The sequence below is a fragment of the Eptatretus burgeri genome, chromosome 11 (assembly GCF_056783735.1).
Source record: "Eptatretus burgeri isolate ZD-2024b chromosome 11, Ebu_testis_v1, whole genome shotgun sequence".
NCBI classification, from domain to species: Eukaryota; Metazoa; Chordata; class Myxini; order Myxiniformes; family Myxinidae; genus Eptatretus; species Eptatretus burgeri.
In genome coordinates this window covers 84,368,857-84,382,201 of record NC_140971.1, presented here as the reverse complement: position 1 = coordinate 84,382,201, position 13,345 = coordinate 84,368,857, and the positions used below count along the sequence as shown (strand labels likewise).

At 48.5% G+C, this 13,345-nt stretch overlaps 1 protein-coding gene across 9 annotated transcripts in view; it reads left to right on the top strand.

The window, feature by feature from the left end:
* The first annotated feature begins 2,797 nt into the window (after window positions 1–2,797).
* LOC147017509 (zinc finger protein 536-like) overlaps window positions 2,798–13,345 on the top strand; it is a 316,222-nt gene continuing 305,674 nt past the window's right edge. For 4 of the 9 annotated variants that reach the window (XM_085847214.1, XM_085847219.1, XM_085847216.1 and 1 more), the window contains exon 1: window positions 2,804–3,240. The gene's annotated coding sequence lies outside the window, so the exon portion shown is untranslated. Of the gene's footprint in view, window positions 3,241–3,865; window positions 4,524–13,345 lie in introns of those variants that run through there. The other 5 variants (XM_085847220.1, XM_085847221.1, XM_085847222.1 and 2 more) reach the window with 5 other exon arrangements.

The window sequence follows — 13,345 nt, the reverse complement described above, 5'->3', positions numbered from 1 at the left end:
GGTTGTGTTTATATGCAACTTTCCCATTAAAAAGCTGTGATTTCACATTGCACGATTTGACAGGCAATGTACGAGCTGCCTCCGACGATAGATTTGACTTTGTAATTCCCATTTCCTTCTCTCTCCCCACCACCACCCTCACAACCACCTAGAATATCCTATTCCGTACGATTGATTCGACGAACAGCGTTTCGACGCCGATGACCCCGAGAGCAGCAATTCAAGCGAACCGTCGCCGCTTACTGGGGGAGAGAGAGAGGAGAGGGGGTGTCGACCCCACGTGGCGAAGCTTCATTTCCCACAATATCAAGAACGTCACCATCGTGATGGTTGAGACTGTCAGACTCTCCTTTTACCGGCTCGCTAAACGGCCATACGGCAAAAGACAAGTAGCCATTGGACGTACACTCGAGATCACAACGTCAACAGGTTGGGGCGAGGGGTGGACGAGTAGCGGGAGGGGGGGGTGGTAGGACTCGGAGGGGAGCAGTGAGCTAACCTTCGAAGCCGTCCGCAAACCAGGAGCCGCGCGCAGCGAAATGATCGCGTGAAAAATGAAAGCGTCACGGAAAGCTTTCTTAAGCACCGCTTTAATTTCCCTCCGCATTATTAGCAGAATAAATCACAACACCCGCTTGCAAACATCGAAATGGCTGCGAATGCACAAACGCTCATTTGTTTCCTCCCGCAGTTTAAACGTCCAAGCCCCCCCTCCTGCCCCCTCCTCCCCCCACCCCATCCTGCCCCCTCCTCCCCCACCCCTCCTGCCCCTCCTCCTCCCCACCCCTCCTGCCCCTCCTCCCCCCACCCCTCCTGCCCCCTCCTCCCCACCCCCTCCTGCCCCTCCTCCTCCCCACCCCTCCTGCCCCTCCTCCTCCCCACCCCTCCTGCCCCCTCCACCCACCCCTCTCCTGCCCCCTCCGCCCACCCCTCTCCTGCCCCCTCCACCCACCCCTCTCCTGCCCCCTCCACCCACCCCTCTCCTGCCCCCTCCACCCACCCCTCTCCTGCCCCCCTCCGCCCACCCCTCTCCTGCCCCCCTCCGCCCACCCCTCTCCTGCCCCCACTCCTCCCCACCCCCTCCTGCCCCCACTCCTCTCCACCCCTCCTGCCCCCACTCCTCCCCACCCCTCCTGCCCCCACTCCTCCCCACCCCCTCCTGCCCCCACTCCTCCCCACCCCCATGACGTTAAAGATTGCCGGGTACACGAACAATATTTATAGCGAATAACGACCAAAAATGAGCGCACCAAGTTTGTTCCCGAGATGACGAGCTGTTGGAAACTCAGGGCAAAGTTAATACCTTGTGACGAAACGTTTCCCACATTTAACCGTCATCAGGTGCGAAAGGACGACGTGCCAATGGGATGGCGTCGTTTGCTGTGATTGCGCGGAAATGCGGCAAGTTCGAGTTCTTGCACTTTGTCCCAGTCGCTTGACACGTGACGCTCGAATGAACTGGAGAGGGGGAGCGGCTTGGCGGGGGACGGGGACGGGGACGGGGACGGGGACGGGGACGGGGACGGGGACGGGGACGGGGGAGGAGCTTGTCGGTGATAACAGCTCGGTGAGTGATCAGGGAGTACGGAGGTTTAAATGGCGTCGAATAACGGATGATCAAACGGATTTGTCATGAAAAAAATCACAACAGCAGCAATTTGAACGGATATGGGAGAAGTGTGAATCGGAAAGGTCTGATCGAAGGTTCCACGAATGGTGTTCATCATAAAAAAGACACAAAAGAGCGCGAATAAACGAACCGCTTGGTGAGCCGGTACCGGCTCTTTCACACGATCGACTTTACCGGTAATTCATGGGGTGCTCATGGTCGGCTCACTGGAAGTCCGCGTTTCGGAGCCGCTCCTTGTTACCTGTCCGCGTTTCGGAGCCGCTCCTTGTTACCTGTCCGCGTTTCGGAGCCGCTCCTTGTTACCTGTCCGCGTTTCGGAGCCGCTCCTTGTTACCTGTCCGCGTTTCGGAGCCGCTCCTCGTCACCTGTGCCGTTTCGGACCCGCTCCTCGTCACCTGTCCGCATTTCGGAGCCGCTCCTCGTCACCTGTCCCGTTTCGGAGCCGCTCCTCGTTACCTGTCCCGTTTCGGAGCCGCTCCTCGTCACCTGTCCCGTTTCGGAGCCGCTCCTCGTCACCTGTCCGCGTTTCGGGAGCCGCTCCTCGTCACCTGTCCCGTTTGGGGAGCCGCTCCTCGTCACCTGTCCCGTTTCGGGAGCCGCTCCTCGTCACCTGTCCCGTTTCGGGAGCCGCTCCTCGTCACCTGTCCCGTTTCGGAGCCGCCCCTCGTCACCTGTCCGCGTTTCGGAGCCGCCCCTCGTCACCTGTCCGCGTTTCGGAGCCGCCCCTCGTCACCTGTCCCGTTTCGGAGCCGCTCCTCGTCACCTGTCCGCGTTTCGGAGCCGCCCCTCGTCACCTGTCCCGTTTCGGAGCCGCTCCTCGTCACCTGTCCCGTTTCGGAGCCGCTCCTCGTCACCTGTCCGCGTTTCGGAGCCGCCCCTCGTCACCTGTCCCGTTTCGGAGCCGCTCCTCGTCACCTGTCCCGTTTCGGAGCCGCTCCTCGTCACCTGTCCGCGTTTCGGAGCCGCTCCTCGTTACCTGTCCCGTTTTGCGTGTAATGTGCAATAAACCCTCGCGCGTGACACACACACGTGCCGCCGCCGCCGCTGCCAAATGAACGGGAACCGCAGGGAACGCCGCGGCTGCTTCCAAAGCAATATCTCTCCCCGCAGCCAGCAGGCTTATTTCAGTGGAGCCCGCGACGTGGGAACGCGTATCCGCGCAGCGGGGAGGCGAGCTCGGAAGGCGCGCACTCGGTGTAATACGGGATCGCGGCGGGACGTGTTCTCATGCTCTTATTGCGGGGTTCAAAGACAAAAGCATTTAGTGGATGAGCGCATATGGCGGAGGGAGCAGGGGGGATGCGACCGAGCCGGCGATGAAGGGTCGCTTTGAAGGCGCTCGTGATTCTTATGCTCGACTCGGGGCCGAGGCTCAGGGGCGTGCGCGCTGATTTCCTACGGGGGTTCCGAGCGAGCACGTCCTTCCGAGGGACCCGCCAGAGAGTCGGGAACGCCGCTCTGACGTAGGGACCACCCCCGCCTCCGCCCGTTTTGAGAAAGTCAATCATGCGGCCGTATTTCATTATTCATTCCCCGGCGCTATCCGTCCTCTCGCGCTATCCGTGCGCGCGCTCCCGACCGCCCAACTGGCTCGAAGTTTCGCGCTGCAGGTAAGACGCCGCGTCACCTGATCACCTACTCCCGTCGGCCACCCGATGACGGCGCGACTGCCCCGAAGGAGCAACTTTTTCCTCGGCGTCCCCGGGACGCGTCTGGACGGCGCGGCGCGCTCTCTGTGTGTGTGCCGAGTTTATCGAGGATAGCCGAGGGGCCACGGGTCCCCCGCGATGTCTCGATGGCGCGGAACGGGGACTGAGCGACGGAGAGAAAGGGGGAAACCGAGCCGGGAGCGTCTCCCCCGAGCACGACGTTGCGATCGTCGGCGCTGGCCCTTTGGAGCCGAGCTCCATCCCGGTCTGTCTGCGCTGTTGGGGACGAGGGCGCGGCGGTCCGGGCCCTTTCAGACCCCGTTGCGTTCAGCTTCACTCGCGTCCCTCCCCCGCCGTGCTCGCCATTCCAAGTTTTCGGAGAGAAAAAAATAAACTAAAGTACAGGTTCATGCACGTCCACCCGCACCCCTAGATTGGGGGGTCCAAGCACGCACGTGTATCCCCACCGAGCATGGGGTCTGAGTGCTCGCGTGAACCCTCTCTCGCCATCAAAGCGTGGGGTTGGAACATGTGCTTGCAACTCCCTCCTCTCCTCCCCCCCCCCCCGTGCCTAGCGAAGTGCGGGGTTTGACCGCGCACGTGCACCTTGTCCCCCCTCCCTTGCGTCGAGTGCGGGGGGTCAAGCGCACGCGTATATCTCACCCCTTCCCCGAGAGTGGGGTTGATCAGGCGCTAGTGTGCACCCCCCCAACCCCCCATCCGCCCTTCCCGCGGTTTCCCGAAGTGCACACTCATACGTCCTCTCCGATAGTCGGGTTCGGACGCACGCGTGCACTCTTCCTCTTCCCCGTTTGGGGGGTCCGAGCTCGCAGATGGTTTGCACGAGCCGTGTGACGTCACGCGCACAAGTGTAATATCGTATCAAACACAATGTGCCATTGTGGTGTCGGGGGATGCTGGAGGGGCCGGAAAGCTGCGGGGGCGCTTTCCCATCGCCGTGTTTCGTGCGCTCTCCAGGAACGCAGTCTTTCGCTTCAAACGGAGAGGAAAGACTTCTGAAAATGCCTTTAATTTGGAATGACATCATGTGCAATACGTGACGTCATTTGTGCGCCTTGCAAAAGTTTCTTTTGTTGGGGATTTATACGGGGGGTGGTTGTCCTTTCGCTCCCGCGTGAAGGGACGACGACAACGGGGTGTTTAACGTGCTGATGGTCCCACATCGCTACATGCCCTGAAAGAACACCTGATGGAGAAGAGCCATGATGGGGGAAATGTTCAAAGTGAGTAAATTCCACGTCTACAACAACCTTCCATCGCGATATCGTTACAAGCTATAATATCGAGAACCTGCGTGTGAAACGCGAACAAATTATTCCAAATCCTCATCCCTTGTATAATGATGTAATATTCAGGCCAATTATGCGCACAACAACTGCATACAATCACCGTTTGCTGGGCTGTCAGTGCACACAGCATCATCTATATGTAAATTACAGTGATTTCGGGCACGTCGCGTCCGCTACACTCACGGCATCGCCATGACCGCCCTCCCCTACCCCCATTCTTTATGCCATGGGTGCCCCCCACCCCCTGACAGTGCATGAGGTCCCCCGCTCGCACGCTGCAGGTTTCCCCACTCCTAAGGTTGCATCAGGTGCTGATGCCAGTGCTGGATTAACCATGAGCCAGACAAGGCATGTGCCTTAGGGCCAGCCAAAAATTCTTTTCACATTAAATATTTGTCTTTTTTGTATTAAATATTTTGTTCTTGAATCGGTTCATCTTTTGTCTGGGGTCCATTTCCATGAGCCTGAGATCTAATTTAAAATTTTCAGGCCATTCTCTAAAATTTCAAAATGTGCCTTAGGGTCAGCCGAGGCTTCATCCGGCACTGGCTGATGCCATGGTTGCCCCCCCCCTTCCTCGAATATTCATGAGGTCAGGTCCCCAAACCTTCATACCCTGGGTGCTCCTCGATGGTGCATTAGATGCAGCCTCTCCCCCATCAGTCACCCTCAAACTTTCATGGCCCAACTGCTCCCCCACGTTAAAGTATGGTGTACGGGACGCTTTGACAGCGATTCATTGGTAAAATAAATAGTTTTGTTCACTTTGCAAATCGCCTAGAACTACCTTGAGAAGTTGTCAAGGTGAAGGTGTGCAAGTGGTGGGAACTAATTCGTTTCCCTAAGCAATTGCAGACCATGCTGTGTCGGAATCTGGCTGACCAGGTACGACGGGTCGTTTAGCGTGATTGGGATTCCGCGATGTAGTTGGGGGAAGCTGGAGTAGTGGCGGTTATGCCATTTATGGTACCAATCATGAGATCACTGACTCCGATCCAGACGTCCTGCTGCTCCAGTGGAGATGTTGTGACGATTTGGACGCCTCCGTGAAATCCGGTTGAGGGTTTGCTTTCTTCTTTCTGTTTGTTGTACCAGTGAACCTGAACACTTTCAAATTCCTTTGGTTTATATTTTGAACATCTGAAGTCCTGTGATTGTCTATCCTTGATTTCTCAAGGAGTTAAACTGTTGTCTTAACACGTGCTTGGCGTTTCGGTAACTTATGTAAATACTTGGGTAGAGTAAGGTAAACCCAACGATGCTGCTTCAATTGTTTAAAAAGCCTTGATTTATATATTTATGGTTAGGTCAGGGAAAGATTACTGTGACATCATAAATGTGCTGCGAGATTCGGATCAGGCACTGCTCCAGAAATCGAAAAGGGGGCAGCTGGAAAAAATTGGGGGTCGGGGTGATGTGGACGGGATTCATAAATTACAGTATTAGACACAAGTGCCATCTTTAATAAAATACAACCCCAAATTCCCGAATCGCGTTGATTTATTACAAGGAAACACACACACACACACACACACACACACACACACACACACACACACACACACACACACACACACACACACACACACACACACACACACACACACACACACACCCTGAAGTTGTGTTGTTCTCAAAGTTTTGTTCCGAGGGCTCTGTTGAGTATCGTCACTGAGCCCTGGATGTCTTCCAACTGTAGGTCGTTTGTAGTGATATTCCCAGGGATTGTTTTTAAGATCTCTGATAAGGTTCTTTGTCATTGTTCCCATTGCTCCAATGATCACTGATATAACTTTGGCATTCTTCAGATTGCAGGATCTTTTCACTTCATTTTTGACATCTTGGTATTTGGTCATTTCCTTGATTTCTGCATCATTTAAGCCAAAATCGCTTCGTACTGACACATCAATCAATAATGAATTATTTTCCTTTTTGGATCTGAGTGCTATATCCGGTCGCAAAGTTTTGTTTTCGATGTTCACGCCCGCTGGGATCATAAGGTCGTACGTGAGCGGTACTTCAATGTTTTCAGTGACTGCTTTTGGTTCATTTTCTGGAACTGGAATATTAAAGTTTTTGGAGATGTGCCAGCGGATTATTTTACAAACTCTGTTGTGTCGTTGTGTGTACAGCTGTTCTGACATGAGTTTTATTTTTTATTTTTTTAACATCCTGAGGAGGTGGCTCGTACTTTCCGTTTCTACCTCACAGAACCTACACCTGTCCGAATGATTCAGTCCCACCATATTCTTAAAGCCATTGGTGTATTTTCCTTGGTGTTGGGCATTTATTATGATTCATTGTCCATCCCAGTTGAGTTCTCCTCTTCTTAGCCATTCCGTGTGTGTGTGTGTGTGTGTGTGTGTGTGTGTGTGTGTGTGTGTGTGTGTGTGTGTGTGTGTGTGTGAGTGACAGTTTTCATAAGGAGCAAGAAAGCAATTACCTTTTGTAGTTCACTCCATTCTTGCATTTTCAAGTTACCAAGTTCGAAGAGACATGACAGAGGAATGCAACTAACGAACGTTTTGACAGGTTAGACTTTGCTCACATCTACTGTACGGTTGCATATTTCAATCCATACTTTGCATAAAGTACAATAATTGTTTGTGTATTTATAAAATTTTTACTGACTTCACAATTTAATCGTAAAACATTGAACTGTTGTTGTTGTTTCTTCGTTATAAAGTGTGGAACACTGTTTACCATGCACACTTCTTGTTGATTCAATTGAACAGCTCGTAGGGGAGGGAGGGGGGCAGCAGCAAGAGTGGTGTGTCTTTAAAAATTTTTGGATGTGTCCCTGATTTTTTTTATTTTTTTTTTGAAGTCATAAAATATTTAACCCTGAACGGCTGTGGGGAGGATTACAGACACCAGTAACCCCCCCCCCCGGGCTTGCATATGGCACCGATGTAACTCATTTACGATGATCCTCTCATACAAAGCACCATCATAGTGGAATATCAAACCGAGTTAAAGATGAAGTGGAATTGGGAAAACCAAGTCAGGAAGGTGGCGGCTCAGGAGGCATGCTTAGGTGTTTGTTACTTCCATGTTGGATATGGAAATTTGTTTATGCATTCTATTCATAATGCATAAAGTACCCTGCTAGAATAAAATGAAGCCTCCTGATTATAAACTAGCGTTATTTTTAAAATCTCTGATATTAATTAAATTAACTGGAGACTACATATATTAGTGTCTTGTCGTGTGTCCTTTGGCATCAGGCAGCGCTTGAACCTGTGAATGCATTGATTGAATGATATTCCGTATGACGCCCTGATTCAGGTTTTGCCAAATGTGGAGCAGATTTTGTTGCGTATTATTTGGCAGATGTCTACAGCTCCCGATCCATGTTCCCAGATGTGTTCGATGGCGTTTATGTCAGGACTTTGTGGTTCCCAGGCAAGTAGCTGTAACCCACTCTGCCTCTTATAGACAGAGATGGTTCTGGACGTATAACAGGAGGAACCATTTTCTTGCATTAAATGTGTCCATACTGTAAAATGCCTTCCTGGTAGAGTGACAAGAGGGTTTCTTTTATTATGGGATGATGGGATGCATCTACAGCAACGGTAAGACATCAAGTGGATTTGAAGTGACTCGTGGTGTGAAGCAGGGGCATGTTAGAACACCAACACTCTTCAACATATTCTTTGCAGCCATGCTTGATGGAGCAACAGAGGATCTGTCACCAGGTGTGAGCATCAGGTTCAGGTCTGGGGAACTATTCAAACCTGTCAAGAATGCGTGATCCAACCAAAGTCACTGGTTAGAAAGATGACTGTGCGTTGTTGGCACACCAAATGAGGATTTCCAGGGTATGGCCAGCAATCCTCAGAAGCCCATAGAAATGATTGTCTACGTATTAGGATTTCAAAAACAGATCATGTACCAACCAGCACCTGGTAAACCATTTGAAACACCTACTATTACAGGTGACGGCATGACTGTCAACAATGTCATTACATTCACCTATCTCGGAAAGTGTGCTTTGCACCAAGGCCATGATAGTTAGAGATTCATGTCCGCATCAACAATGCCAGCTCCGCATGCGGACGTTTCTGTAAACGGAGTGTGGAAATAATACAGCATTAAACAGGACAAAAACAATAATCAAGGTCGACAAGGTCATTGTCCTGACTTACCCTACTGTATGGAGAGGAGACCTGGATCTGCGACCAATTTCATGTCAAGACCCTAGAGAAATTTCACCAGTCATCTCAGATCCGTCATGAAGATACAAAAGTCACAAACAATGAGGTACTAGGGTCTTCATCATGGAAGATATTTTAGAGAGGATACAGCTGAGATGGGCTGGTCATGTTCTTCGTATGGATGAACAAGGTGTTCCCAAGGAAATCATGCATGGTGAGCTGACCCAAGGTAAACGACATCCATGTGGTCAACATAAATATAATAAGGACACTGAAGAAGAGCCTCAATGACCTTGATTTTGACCATGACACCTGTGAGCAGCTCTCAGCTGATCCGCCACTGGAGAAGCCAAATGACAGCTGGGACTCTTCACTTTGAGAAAGATTTATATGAGCTGCGTGATTTCAAGTGACAATGTAAGGACCGAGCTACTTCCCAGCACAACCTACACCGCCAGACCTGAAGAATGTATGAGCCTGTCCTGAATTTGACTCCGCAGGCACCGGAGAACCCACGGCAGACAAAACCCAGCTGATGACGAATGACGGCTTAGACATTCTCGAAATCGAGAAGTCAAACATCAACATCATCAGGAGGGTGTGTTGTACACCAGCAATCACTGTATATTGCCGTAGTACAGGCTACTTGATGCTAATATCAATGGAGTCCATTCAAATGTGTTTGTATCACAGATTCTTAAAATATAGGTTGCATGCTTATATTCAGGGCTGTTCATTTTGTTCTGGCAGGCCATTGATATAATTGCCGCTTTTGAGACTGATGGCCGATCGTAATGAAATAAAAATTCATGGATATGTTCACACAGCTCAGTGTGCAGTTTGCCACGTGATCACGGTTTGTGTCATGCATCTTCACAGACAAACAAATAAAGGGGGGGGGGGTGGGTGGGAATCCTCTCTCTCTTCCTACTTCAGTCATTTTTTGGCAATTTATTATGTATGAGGATTTTGAATCTTAAACTGCATATTTAATGATGACGTAGAATTGTGAAAAAGCCACTGTCAGTCTGATGTCTGTTTTGTTACTAAAATAATGTTCAGGGCATTTGCTTTAGGTTTTCGTTTGATTTTTTTCCGAACAGATTGGCCTTGGGGGATGGAAGCATTGGTTTCATGGACTTTTGACTTTTATAGAGAAAGTGTGGGGGCAAATGAAGCGATATGATCGAAAGTGTGTTGTTGGTTGTTATCTCCATATGTGGGTTTCAGAAGGTGGCAAGGAGCCCTCCCAGGTCACAAAGTATCCATCTCCGTGCGTGTGTGCACATATGATATGTATGTGTGTGTGCATGCGTGTGCGCACAAATGTTTTTATATGCATGGGTGTGTGTGTGTGTGTATGTGTTGGGAGATGGGGTGTTGAGGATATACAGCCTCTAAGGCAAAAATGGTGATTCCATGCTTGTTTTGTGTCCTAATTAAGCTGTACTAGGGCTACAGTTGCATTTAGACACCTCCAGATTTAAATAATTTACATTTAATTTGTTGTTTAAATCCTCAATGTATGAAATACCCTTGTTAATCGACAACTACCCTCTGGCTGGATGTCTAACCCTTGTGGTGTTTCGAGCTGGCAGAGATATGTTGACTTCCATGCCATTCTTTACAGTCCACGCAAAGTTCTATGACTCAAGAGGATTAAAATGTGGCAACATATCATGACAATTACAAAGTTGTTACTGGTGCCGTACCAGTTTCACCACATCGGACTATAGGTTTGCTCTCTGTCTGTCCGTCTGTCCATCCGTCCGTCCCACCTGTGGTTTTTTCACACCTTTTCCCCATAACCTTTAACATATTCAGCTGAAACTTGCGACAGTTTTATTCCGATAAGTTACAGAACAAGTTTGAGTTTCAGAGGTTCATCAATTTTTCACAGAGTTATGCCCTTTTTGGACTTGGACAATATCGTATCAGTAGGGGACATGTATTACAAAGCAATTCTCGCTCTTGTTATTTTTGTCGTCGATGGTTGGTGATGTCATGACTCTTAATCGTTCTCTTCTTCTTGTTACGTTTAGCCTTATGAGTAATCAGCAGGTGAGAAGCATGACTTTCTGGAGTGAATAGAGTGCGGCGCACAAAAGCCTTCTGCTCGGGGATATTGCGTCATTGGCGAGAATTTGGCAAAGAATACACATCGCTGACTTTTTTTTTCCATTGGAAACAAATCTGCACACGTTCCATACAAATGTAAAATGGCAAATGTAATCCCCATTTTAATGTGAGACAAAGCCGGTGTTGTTAATTAACATCTCGTTGGTTTTTCTGACAGTTCTGAGTAAGGTTATGGAATCCATCATTACCTTCGCAGTATCGAATCTCATCTCACGAGTCCTCACAAGCACACCGATGTCGAGCTATCACATCATTTCACTCCAAGCCACTCCGTCTTGTAAATTTATGATAGAAGGGGGGGAAGAAAAGACAACCAGGTTTTAAATGGCTTATTACTGTTCCTCATTTACATTAATTGCTTATCTAAAGTGCAATTTCTTTTTTCTTTTGTCATCCATTTTGATTTTCTGACGAATTGACCTTTTGCTTTGTTTATATGAGAAAAACTGTATATCCGTCTGTTGATTTGTTTTCAAGGTAGCCGCACAAATGGCCTTTCTTCCAGGAACATGACTGGCAAGAATGTATTAACGTCACTCTTCATCAAGAGAGATTTAAAGTCCGTTATAGTTCTTTCATTTTCGGTTCAAATTTTCACCGATGGACTGTTTAATGTCACAATCGGCTTTTGTCTTTTTTTTTTTTTTTGGAACTTCTCACGTTTCAAAGCCGACGCTTGACGCATTAAATCATCTCGAAGGTTCTTCACGGAGTCAACTCCTTCCTGAGTTGTAAACTGCTGTGGATTTTATTTCATTTTTTGTTTTGTTTTGATTTTGGTGAAAATAATTTGTTTACGCTTTACATCTCGGAGGGTATTTCTTCTTTTTTGGACTTGAGCCACCTCTGCAAATTCTTGAGCACCAGAGGTACAGTAGTTTAATCGAAAAGCCTTCTTGTATTCCGGTTTTTGTTTTTTAAATATTTTTTGAGAATTTTTAACAAAATAGGTTCCTTTTCAACAAAACCAAATTTTCTTTTCTACAAACTTTTCTTTGGCATCATGCCAGGTATTCTGGAATGTAATTCTTCAATCAAAGAACAATGATGTCTCCTTGTAAAGGTGTCTTCTCGCCGAAGTTGACCAGCGCCGCATGCATGTCATCCATCTCTAATTTCCCCGACATTTTTTGTGCGTCTAGCTTCACTCAGTTTTACCAATTACTCGAGGCATTAGAGTTGGCTTCCAACCTCCGCCGTCCGACCAAAAGCCGTGCCACATGCAATTTCATTTCCAGTGCACACCATGGTTTGTTTTACAGCTATAAATAATCTTGAACCCCCCATGCCATAATCACCAGTTGGGTTGACCTTATAATATCTATCCCAGTTATTGTTTTGATAGGTGGGAAATGGGATTATCCTCCATTCCTTATACAGTGCTGCATCCCCTGGCTTGTTCAGATCCAAAACTTTCATTCAAACGCACCCCACAGACTCTGTCATCAGACTTGAACATGGACTCATTTCTCCACAAAACATGATTCCACTTTCTGAGGTCCCAATATACCTGGTTTTTAAAACACAGCTTGTGGCACTGCATATTGAGCACATTGATGAGAGGGTTATGTGCAGCTGCTCTTCTACAGAATTTCATAGAATCCCATGCTCTATAAACTGTATACTGGTGCCTTTCTGATGTCCTAAAAGCTTGGTGTTGGCTTCGTGGTTAATGTGGCTGGCTTGGGACCTGAGAGCTCTGAGTTTGAGCCCCTGTCTGCTGTTGAATTAACACCAAGTGTGGTTGACTCAGCCTGCCATCCTTCCAAGGTCAGTGAAATGAGTACCAGTGTACTGGGGGTAATAACCATTTGGGGTAACCTGCTTTGGAGTGGTGACCCTTCCAGGACTGTACAGCTTGCCAATGAAACTGCCTCGGCAGCCCAATGTGCCTTTACAGCGTGAAAGGAATGGTATTTTTATTTTTATTTCTGACATCATACTGACTCTGAAGACCTTTGTCACAGCATGGCAATGTCTTCCATCAAACAATTCTTCAGATAATTATCATCTATACTTTGTTGACCTGTCATATCAATGGTGAAGGTTGGTATTGTCTGTCATCTTCCACGTCAACATTCCCTGTGGTTGATTTGGCTAACACTGTTGAAGTCACCCAATTGAGGGTTCCCATTTTCTGGTAGCAGCTAGGTGATTATAATTCCTCATTGGAACTCCGTTAACTCCTTCCTTTGGAACACCATGTTGTGAAGTGAACGATGACAATGTTGCCTTGATACTTGTGCCATACCTGTTAACGATATGTACGGTGTGAAAATCAGTGCCTGCATGTGGGCTGTAATACAACTGGAAAATGACATCCTGTGGCTTCCGGTAGTGTAGCAGACATGTTTCAGAACCACCTTTTCAACTTTTTAAACTTTACTATGAACGTGTATCATTTTCTGGATGAATAGTGCATTCCCCTCACAATCACAATCAATTATGTCTCCATAGCAT